Source organism: Eschrichtius robustus, chromosome 13, assembly GCF_028021215.1.
Source record: "Eschrichtius robustus isolate mEscRob2 chromosome 13, mEscRob2.pri, whole genome shotgun sequence".
Taxonomy (NCBI): domain Eukaryota; kingdom Metazoa; phylum Chordata; class Mammalia; order Artiodactyla; family Eschrichtiidae; genus Eschrichtius; species Eschrichtius robustus.
The window spans coordinates 4,959,411-4,971,241 of NC_090836.1; the positions used below are offsets into that span (position 1 = coordinate 4,959,411).

Genomic DNA, 11,831 nt, shown 5'->3' on the forward strand with positions numbered 1-11,831 from the left:
TTGAAAGCAAGCTTGTTTCAAGGAGGCAAAAACGATAAAAACAGGCACAAAGTTTATTATTAGAGACACAGCACAACATGTGGGAGAGCTCACAGAGAAACAGTTTCTTTAGTTAAGACAGAGCAAAGCAGAGATACACACCAGAGAGGAAGGGTGTGGGCACCCTCCCTAAGGATGAGCAGTAAAGAGGCGGTTAAGTCCTTTATATAGGGCAGTTCCTCCGGGTCTTTGTTTACCTTTGGCCAATAATCTCATTTCTTTTCCACACCTGACCTGCCCTAGGGCACTCCCCAGCATGCGTGCGCAACTTTTTTCGAGATGGATTCCAGCCCGGAGGCCTATGGGGAGGTGGGGGGAGGCTTGTCACCACCTATTCTGGGGTGGAGCCCCCTCCTTTTTGACCCCTAAGGAGCCTTTCTGTGCATGTGCAGTGTCTCCCTTGCCCCAAGGATGGGAAATATGTGACCTCTTGATCTTTTGCTCAAGCAAGCTTTTAGCCCCTCTCTGTCCCTGCCACGACTGCTATCTTAAAGTGTCCACAGGAGACAAAGTCCAGCTATTTACCCCGTTCCTGTTATTTCCATCTCGAAGTACAAACAGGAGGCTGGTTGTAACTATCTAGCCTAAAGCCCACCTGCCTCCTTCTTCAGGAAATGTAAACAGGAGGCTAGTTGTAAATGTCTAGCCTGGAGCCCATCTATCTCATGCCTCAGACACAGTGATTTAATTCTGGAAGGCTATGGGGTGCATGGGAGGTGGAGGGAATGGAAAGCAGAGTTGAAGACAGGCCTAGGCACCTACTCGGCACTCTATAAATATTTGTTGAATGAATGAATTGATGAATGAATGGGGTGGGGAGATTATTTCCTTGTTCTTAGGTGAAAACTCCATCTGACCCCAAATTGTTCCGGTCTTGTTCAGGTAATAATCATTTCAATTTTGTAATAAAACCTCAAGAAATAATAGGCTCTATTTGGTCATCAGGATGCCCAGTGTCGTGTAATCATTCAAATTCTAGCTTGGTACCCTAACTCTCTTCTCTGCCCCCCAGCTGGGGTCCAGGAAGATAGTGTGCTTGGTACTTTTTTCAGCCTTCACTTATTTGCATCCCCAGTTTGCCAACAGAGGCTGTCCTCTCTCTGGGACTGGGCCAAGGGTGGCCGGTGGGCGGGGGGGATTGGGGAAAAGGGTACGGTCTTATGGGGTGAAGATCTTTGCTGACTTTAGATGTCTGAAGCAGCAGGTGTTTGGAGCTGAGTGTTGTGAGGTATTTTCACAAAAATGGCAGTTTGGGTGGTAATTGAAGCGGTACAAGTACATGTTGTGGAGGATACAGTATCGTATTAATGAAACATCACCCATTAACACCTTAGCACAAATGACGGTAGCTACACCTCACCGATAAGGATGTGAATAAGGATGAATAATTTATGGAGATGATGTGTGTTGGGAGTGTTGGGTGGAAGCTGCCCTAAGAAATTTGAATTATGGGACTTCCCTGGCGGTCCAGTGGTTAAGAATCCGCGCTTCCAATGCAAGGGACGCGGGTTCGATCCCTGGTCGGGGAGCTAAGATCCCGCGTGCTGTGTGGTGCGGACATAAAAAAAAAAGATATTTGAATTAAAGAGCTGTAAGGTAATTTAGAGATTATCTATGCCAATCTGTACATTTTGAAGGAACTGAGTAAAAACAAGAAAAATGACAGCTCTGTAGGATCTGGGTGGACAAACACTTCTGAGTCCAGGCAGTCCGTAAATAGGACAATGGGAAACAGAAACATAGGGGAAAATTTGTGCTTCTATGGAAAACTTCATTGTCTGGAGTCTAGACTGGATGAGGTCCAGGCTAGCTGATTCTGATTCTGAGGAGCTGCTTTACAACTCTGTAAGCTGTAGATAACCGATAACAATGCTGTTGACTAAAAAAATATACTCACAACCTAAACGTTGGGAGTTATGTTTTATTTGGTGGGAATTTTTCGGACTTCAAGCCCAGGAGGCAGCATCTCAAGTAACCCTGAGAAAACTGCTCGGAGGAGGCGAGGGGGGAGCCAGGATATATACCAGTTTTGCAACAAAGGGCAAGTAGTAGGAACAAAAGGTTACTGTTAATAAAAGAAAACTAGATATCTCAAGTTAAGGAATGTAGCGCTTTTCTATGTATGGGAAGATGCAAGAGTCTGGGCTCACTGAAATCATTCCTTTGATGTGCACCTCAGCTCTCTGGGGCCAGTATCTTGTGTTTTCACAACCTGAGTTTCCTCAGGGCTCACTGCAGGGAGTGGCTGCAATCTGATGGCTGCTAGATGGCAGATATTCTTTGTTTCCTTCCTGAGTTCCCTCAGGGCTCACCAGCTCACTGTTGGAGGGCTGCAATCACTGATGATCATGACATCTTTGTTTACTGATATGGCAGGCAATGTTCTATTTATCAATGCAAAATAATTCTTGTCTATATACATGTAAATTCTGCCCTGAAGTTTCAGCGGACCTGTCTCCCCTAGTTTTGCCTCCAATGGCATGTTTATTTCAAGATTCCTGAGCTTTGTTTTTGTTTTCAAGATTCCTGAGCTTTGGATTCTCCTTTGTACTGGCTGTAACACCTCCCCATTCTCCTCATGAATGAATTAAACACAATCTTTAATGTGTCCATTTTTATATCTGCGGGAGAGTCCTGTTACCCTTGCTTCACAATTATCCTTTAACAAAAGGACAAAAGGACGGTGGGGAATATGGGCAGCTCCCGGCTCCTGGCCAGCTCCCTCCAGAAGATTATTTCCAGATGGGGAAGTCAGTCAATGTTACCAGATCTTCAGCTTTTCAAGGAAAGCTGAAAAATTTTCAACCTTTTTTTTTTTTTTTTTGTAAATGTGTGAAAGCTCTTTATTTTTAAATATTGACAACTGAAAAAAAAAAAAAAAAAAGGCAAAAAAAAAAAAAATCTATGTGTCCCCAAGGAAACTCACCAGTGGCCCTGTTAGGGGAACCATGGACTGAAACTGCCCTCCCTGGCCAGGCAAGATAGTAACAACTTGCACGAGTTATCTCACGACAGGAAGTCCTGGTAAGGAACGAAGACCTAACAAGCTACCACCAGCCAGAAGAATTCGGGAAAGGTCAAAAGGAGAGAGACTCCAGTCCATGTGTCCTACCAACCTCCCAGAATCCTTCTCGCTGGAATCCATCCTGGCTGAGCCACACGCGGGCCACCAGGAAGGACCCTGAGTCAGAATGATGGGCCAGAGACAACCCGGAAACTCACCCCATCACCATAAACCCAAGACTGCGAGCCACGCGGCAGAGCAGTTCTTCTGGGTCCCCTTACCCTGCTGGTCTCCGCCCGGGGGCGCCCCTTCCCAATAAATTCTCTTGCTTTGTCAGCACGTGTGTCTCCTTGGACAATTCATTTCCAAACGTTAGACAAGAGCCCACCCTCGGGCCTTGGAAGGGGTCCCCCTTCCTGCAATAGCCCCACCCGGCCTTTGGAAACCTGGACCCAAGGGGGACCACGTGCTGACCTGAAGCAGACCCAGGGCTCCCAAATCTATTTGCTCATCCTGACGGCAAACCAGTGACAAAGCTACCATCTTACAGGACAGCTGCAAAGTAGCCAGGTACAGAAATGAATGGCAGCGGCAGGACCAGACCCAGCTTTGCTACCCAGCGCTGTTTTCCCTCCAACTGGGAACAGTGAGAGCCGCAGGAGGAAAGGACAGGTGGTTGCCCTTCACAGTTTTGCCCAGGGCCAGCGCGAACCTGAGCCTGTGAGGTCCTCAAGTTTCCAGGAAATGTCAGCCTGGAGATCCTTTCCCAGAGCGGGATGGGGGGATTTTCAAAGAAGCTTCAAAACCCACAGTCTTCTCCAAATGATTTTTTTTTTTTTTTTCAGTGCCAACTATAGAAATACTCCTAGGTTCTTTAAGCCTAATTCTTAGATTCTTTCTCAAAGACAGTCCTAATCTAATGATTGTAAACCAAAATGGAAACAAAACCATGGATGAACTATTAGGAAAACTGGCAGGATCGTAGGGTGGATAAAAAAGCCTCCGCACTTTTGAGTTCCCTTAATGAGTTTCATGATCAGAGCGCATAACATGTTCATTCATTCGTTAAAAAAATTACTGCCTTCCCACCAAATATGCCTAACACTGCACTAGAGTCTACTTGGTGTATCAAATACGTATGTAACCGAACAGGACCCTATGGGGTCTTCCCGGGACAGGCCTCCCCGTACCCTCTGCTTTAGCTCCTCTCTGAAGGACCTAGTAACAGTATTTGATGCACATTTCCTGAGTTGTTTTGCAGATGTGAAAACCCCCCACCAAACGGAAGATGTTAACTGCTTGATGACCGTGAGCACGTAGCCCCAGGCCTCCTGGAGCCCAAGGACTGATCATGTGAACCCCTGTGACACCGCCCTGTTACCTCACCATCAGCCAATCAGAGAATTGTGCACGAGCTGATCACATACCCTACAACACCACTCTAGCACCTGGCTTTTAAAAATGCTTTGCTGAAACCCTTCAGGGAGCTCCGGGTTTTTTAAGGCATGAGCTGCCCATCTCCTTGCATTGCCCTGCAATAAATCTTTCTCTGCTCCAAACTCCCAAGGTTTCAGTTTGTTTGGCCTCACGGTGCCTAGGGCACAGGAACTTGTGCTAACGCATATAAGACTCTCTCTGCCCCATTTCATTCACTCATGTAAATGTGATGGGCAAGATCCTGAGTTAGGCTCATGACCAAACTATTATCTGCATTTTACAGTCAAGGAAAGCAAGGTGAGCTACCCAAAGCTGCACAGCTTCTAAGAGGCAAAACATCTTTTAAGTCCAGAGGGCTAAACCTGGATCACATGGGTTTTGTGGGGTCATAACCAGATACTTTCAAATAAAAACAAACCAGAAAAAAAGCAGAGCATATGAACTGGTAACCACTGATAAAAATAAAACAAACCTGTCCACAACCCTGGTTCAATTGCCTTCAATGAGTACTGCAACGTTTTCTATTCAGTTCAATTCAGCTGAACTTTCATGACACTTTAAACATGGAAGGTGGTGTTTAAACGGGACTTTGCAGGATCAGTAGGAGTTCGCCACACCGTGAAGGGAGAGAACAGGGGAAGGACATTCCGGGCAGGGAAAACAGACAGACAGGGCGAAGAAGAAGCTTGGCTGGACAAACAGCTGAGGTCAGTCACGCAGGCCTGTAGAGCATGTTAGGATGCTTGGACCTCATCCCACTAGAAACAGGAGCCACTGAAGGGCTTGAAGCAGAACAGCAACATCAGATTTGCGTTTGGAGGGATCACTCTGACCACACTGTGCGGAGAGGATCAGAAGGGGACAGAACTGGAGGCAGGGAGACCAGCAGGCTCTGGGGAGTCGCCTAAGCAAGGCATGATAGTGGCTGGGAAGAGTGAAGGCAGAAAAGGAGACTGGTGTGAAAGATACTTAGGAATCAAGGATGCTTCCAAGGTTTCTGGCTTGGGAACCTGGCTGGTTGGTGGTACCATTGTCCAAGGCATGGAGTGAAGGAAGAGGAGCAGCTTTACTAGGTGAAGAATATGAGTTAACTTTTGGGTGTATCAACTGGAGGTGCCTGGGGAACGTCCAAGTGGAAATATCCAAAAAGCAGAAAGATATTTGACTAATAAGCCTATGAAAAAGGGCAGTATAATTAGTAACCAAAGAAATATAAGTATAAATGACAATAAGCTATTTCCTGCCTATCATATTAGTAAATAATAATAATAATAATAATAATAATAATTATTATTATTATTATTATTATACAGAATCTGCACAGATCAGTGATATGGTAATCCTCTATACTGCTGGGACGGTGAGGTGGTGGCATATAAAATGAAATGAAGAGCACTTTGGGAATACGTACGAAAATAACACTGCAAGGGATTTACCTTAGGGAAATAATCTTGAATGTAGGCAAAGAATTAAATTTTGCTTCAAAGACGTTTATCGTTGCATTGTTCATAGTTGTAGAAAATTGGAAATAACTGCCAACCATCAAGGCTTGGATGAATAACTGTGATAAAATTCCATTCTACTATTCAAAATAAGGTTTTTGAAGAGTACTAAATGGAAAAATACTCAAATATATCATTAAATTGGAAAAAAAAAAGCAAGTTAAAACTTCATATGATCCCATTTTTATTTTTAAAAATGTTTTTAAAAGAGACTGGAGGGAGGTAATCAAAATATCATCTCTGGTTCTCCCCAGGCGTTGGGATTACAGGCGTTTTAAGTACTTGTTTGATTTTGCTTCTCTTTATTTTATAAGCTTTCTGTAATGTTTGACTTTTATAATAATAAAACTAATAAATACAATAATAGCAACAAAATTAAATTGTAAAAAGCTGTCATAGCTATTTTAAAGAGCATGGCCAGAACATGACGGTATTTAAACACTGATGCCAGCGTGGACCAAGTAAACTGAACACGGAAGGACAAGCCTGGAGTACGAGGGCAGGGTTCATCATTCGGTTGAAACTGTAAACAATTTTTTGCTGGCATGTCTATACATTCGTGTATTTTCTATGACAAGGCTCTCATCAAAAGTTGTTCCTCAGATAAGCATCAAGTATTTATGCCCAAGAGTAAGTAAAAATTCTTTTAATAAGGAAAGAAACACGTATGGTTGGAGATAAGCAGAAGCTTCTGGAAATACGGTTTTCTTCACAAGTATTCTAGGAAGACCATCTTCAAACGTTAGAATATTATTGGTTTCAATATTTTGGGGGGAGAGCAGCCTAATACTTTCTTCAATAGATATCTCCCTTCCGTGGCAGGTTATATATGAAACAGATAAAAGCAAGATACTCCATGGGGGCAGGAAGCGGTGAGGGGGGTAGAGGGTGTGGGGCTCTGCTAGCCTGTTGTCCACCTTCTAGCCTTACAATCAGCTGCGAATGCATCTGTATGGGGTCCCTAGTCTTCGCAGAGGTAGTTGGAAGAACCCTTCAGAGCAATAGGGTAAAAAAGCTCTGCTCCCTGGAAAGGTAGAACTAGGCTGAAGAACTGGGAGGAGAGTGTGTTGATTGAGAACTGCCCAGACTGGGGACGAGTGGTCCAGGAAGGCTTCATCTGCAGCTGTGGTCAGTGAGAGACGGGACACAGGGGAGGAGAATTCAGTTCTTTCCCAGGACCCACTTCAGCCCTGAAGCACAGAGCTTTTCAAAGAGCTACTCTACCAGTTTGAAAGCCGTGCTGTCACTTGAGGAATGAACCAGCTAGATTTAGAATCGAGCTGAGATACCAATCATAGGCACACATGCGCACAACTAAAATATGTGTCTATTGTCTCCTACTTAGGCACATAAGGGGTGAGAAAATTTATAGGTTGTAGCTCCAGAGGGGTGGAGGGGAGCCTATTCCTAAAGAGCTAGAAATATGACAAAATCCCTAATGAAGATTTTGCAAACATTTCCCTTCCTCCCCCTGCCCGTTCCCCCCACCAATAATAATCCCATTGTGGCAACATTAAAAATGGCTAAGAGAAATCACAGCAGTGGTTACAGCTGTCCCAGAAGCATCCCATAGCCCAGGCTGCCTCCCACCCATGGTGAAAATAGTGTCACCGAGCCTGGCTTTGGGTCTCCTCGATCAACGTGCAGCAAAGCCAATCTACAGACACCAGGTTGTGGTGAAGGAAAGTACAGTGTTTATTGCAGGGCCGAGCAAGGAAAAGAGGCAACGCATGCTCAAAAGACCCAAACTCCCTGATGGTTTTCAGCGAAGGGTTTTTAAAGGCAACATTTTGGGTGAGGGTTGCAGCTTGTGGTCTCTCTTCTGATTGGTTGCTGTTGGTGGTGTTTTGAGAATCTTCATCATTAAACTTCTGGTTCCAACTAGTCTGGGGTCTATGTGCTTGTGGTCAGCATGTAGTCACCATCTTCCACCTGGGTGGTGGTCTCAGTTTTTGCAGGACAACTCAAAGTTATGTGTCAGATGGTTACGTACATCCCTTGAGGGGGAGCTAGGACTCTGTTTTATCACTGAACTATTGCTTAAGCTCTCATTACTTTTCTTGCTTAACTGCTTTTCCTTTGTTCCTGCATTGCCTCTCTTCCCTAATTAGTAACTGCTTGGATCTGCTCTTCCGAACTCAGGGAAGGCCTAGGAGACCAAAGCCTTTTTCTACAAACAAGAAATGGGACATGGAGCGACTTTGGTACCGGGGAGGGCCCTGCAGGGTGCTGCTTGGTTCCAATAACAATGTCCATTCCTCCCATCGCACAGAAGCACAAGCACACACATACCACCACCAGTGGCATCACCACCACACACGTGGAGTCCGCCCATCACCTGTGGATGCTTCTCTCACCACTTCTTTCCTGCCTTGAAGATGTTGTGCACCATCCCAACTTTGGATGAAATATAATACCTGTCTGGCTACTGCTAGACCAAAGTCTGTAGCTAAGACCTTCCAAAGAAGGAAGAAAAGAAAGAAAGCACCAGGGCATCCTTCCAAACATTTATTTAACAGCTTCTCTGGCTCTCTCATGTCTCTCCAGAGACTTCAGAAAAAGAAAAATTTCCTGGAGTTTCTAATTGCCTTTATTTTTATTATGAGGAGGCATATGCTTTAATTGCATCATTAAAATCTTTTACTTTGTTAATTATACAATATCGTGAATATTCATATAAAAATCTTTTTATGGACAGAAGTTTTCATTTTTCTTCGGTGGTACCTAGAAGTGGAATAGCTAGATCATATAATTAAATTCAGGAGCGAGTGTTCTATAAATGCCAATTAGGTAATGTTGATTGTGTTATTCAGATCTGCCATATCATGATTACTGTGATAGGAAGAAAGATGCATGGAGGGGCCCTATGATCTCCACTCCCTGGTGTTACTCCCATGATTAAATTATGTTATGTGACAAAGAGGCTTTTATAGATGCAATTGTAGAAGACCAAAATATGCCACCCCAGAATATGCCTCCTTGTCATAAGGATTATTTTGAACTGATTATTTTGAGAAACAGAAGACACAGGAGAAGCTCTGAAACTAAAGTAGAAGTTACCCTTTTACAAGAGGAGTTTACATTTACAAAGGAAATCTCTGTAAGAGTTTCTCCTTCTCTGTACCAGGAAAAGAAAGATGACTAGATCACAAGAGACTCTTATCAATGGATAAGGTACCAGCTTAAGTCTGCATAACTAGTCTTACTTTTATTTACCTTACTTTTCCTGATCACTCCCATAACTGGCCTCCCCCACACCCTTCTTTCTCTGTTTTTAGCTGAAGACGACGATATTTAAGCCTGAATTCTAAGCCCATTCCTTGAGGATTACTCATTTCTCTGGTTATCTCTCCCAAGAGCTATACATGTAATAAACTTTAGTTTGTTTTTCTCTTCTTAATCTGTATTTTATTATAGTAACCCCAGAACTTAGAAGGCTAGGGGGAAGATATCTTTCCTCCCCTACACAATTAAAATGACTTATCAGTTGACCTTAAGATTAGGGAGGCTATCCCAGTGGACGTGCTCCATTTACATGAACTCGTTAAAATCAGACAGTTTTCCCTGGCTAGTAGCGGAAGAGGAAGTCAGAGAGATTTCAAGTGTGAGGAAGAGGTGGTGGCTTTGAAGATGGAGGGGCCCAGATGGCAAGGGAAGCAGGTAGCTTCTAGTTGCTGAGAGTGGCCTTGATTAACAGCCAGCAAAGAAACAGGGACCGCAGTCCTACAGCTTCAAGTAACTGAATTATGCCAACAATCTGAACGACCCTAGAAGTGACTTTCCCCAGAGGCTACAGAGCCCAGAGTGGCTGACACCTTGATTTTGGCCTTGTGAGACACTTGGGAGAGAACCCATTTAAGACCACCCTGGCTTGTGACCTATAAAACTATGTTGTTTTAAGCCACCTCTTTGTGAAAATTTGTTATGCAGCAAGAGAAAACTAATACACGTGCTAACTTTTTGTTCCAATTGTTTTATCACTTATTCTCTCCAGGATTGTAGATTTGCCTATTTATCTTTAGTTATGACAGTTTTTGCTTCATGTATTTTGACGCTCTAAGATTCACATACATGTAAGATAGTTATGCCTTTCTGACTGATTGACCCTTTTGTTGTTATAAAATTTCTACTTCATCTCTGATAATACTCCTTGTTTGGAAATCTTCCTTGTCTGGTATTAACATAACCACACCAGGTCTCCTCTCTCCAAGAAGATATAACAATGCTTAATGTGTATGCACCTGACAACAGAGTGTCAAACCACATGAGGCAAAAACTGATAGAACTGCAAGGACAAATAGATTAATGCACTATTACACTTGCAGACTTCGGTGCCCCTCTGTGTATACTGAACAGATCTACCAGGCAGACAATCAGTCAGTACATAGTTGAACTCAAAAACACCATCAATCAACTGGATATAATTGACATCTGTAGGATACTTCATCTAACAACAGCAGAATACACATTCTTTTCAAGCTCGTGTAGGACATTCACCAGGTAGACCACATTCTGGGACATTAAACTCACCTTCACAAATTTAAAAACTAGAAATCTTACAATGCATACTCTTAGATTACAGTGGAATTAAAACAGAAAGATAGCTGGAAAATCCCTAAATACATGGAGATTAAACAACATAGTTCCAAATAACACAAGGGTCAAAGAAGAAATCTCAAGAGAAATTTTAAAATGCTTTGAACTAAATTGAGTTGAAAATATAATTCATCAAAATTTATGAGATACAATGAAAGCAGTGCTGAGAGGGAAATGTATAGCATTGAATGCACATAATAGAAAAGAAGAGGAAGAGTCACGTGGTGACCGAGTTGGGGAAATGGTGGCTGTAGGAGTGAGCAGGTTTGGGGTGGACGGGGCAGCACAGAGGAAGCATCTATGACCTTCTACTGTGAGGTGAAACAAATAAGGAAGAGAGATTCAGTTCTGAAGTCCAAAAATGAGATTGAAAAGTTGACTTGTCCTGGTTCCTCCTACTTCAACTTGAACCCTGAGGTTCTTTAGATAGATCCTGAAGTGACAGATGAAGAAATAAGAAAGTAGTTTCAGCAGTTATTCATATTGGAGCATCCTGACAAAAAAGAGGGTGATGCTGATGGAGCACAAAGCCCTTTTGAAGCTGTGGACGATGTTTACAAGTTGGTACTGGATCAGGAACAAAAGACGAGGGCCCTGGATGTAATTCAGGCAGGAAAATAATACCTGGAACACACTGTGAAAGATTAAAAAGGGCAATTAAAGAAGGAAGGAAAACCTACAAATGTGGAGGAGGATGATCTCAAGCTGTTCAAACAAGCAGTGTACAAACAGACCATAAAACACTATGCTGAGCTGGAAATTAAAAGGAAAGAGAGAGAAACCAAAGAGATGCATGAAAGGAAATGAATAAGGGAAGAAAGAGATTGCAGCTCAAGAAAATGGTTTTTAAAAATCATTTTTTTCTCTATTTTTCTTCACATTGGATAATTTCTATTGATATGTCTGGAAATTTATGACCTTTTTGTCTGAAGTTGCCAGTTTGCTATTAAGTCCACCCAGTAAATCTTTAATTTCAGATACTATAAATTTCAATTCTAGAATGCCCATTTGGTTCTTTTTTAGAGTTTCTAGTTTTTCCTTGAGATTTCACCATCTCTACATTCATTATGTCCATTTCTTTCTTTAAGTTCTTGGACATTTTTATAATAGCCATTTTAAAGTCCTAGTGTTTGAATTACCACATCTGAGTCATCTTCTGGTGGGTTTCTATTGACTTCTGTTTTAACGGGTCACATTTTTCTGCTTCTTCACATGTCCAGTAATTCGTGATAGCATCCTTGACATTGTGCATG

General features: G+C 42.9%; 1 pseudogene; it reads left to right on the forward strand.

Moving 5' to 3' along the window:
• Positions 1-318: 318 nt before the first annotated feature.
• Positions 319-11,466, forward strand: LOC137775208 (dnaJ homolog subfamily C member 8 pseudogene; annotated as a pseudogene).
• Positions 11,467-11,831: the final 365 nt, after the last annotated feature.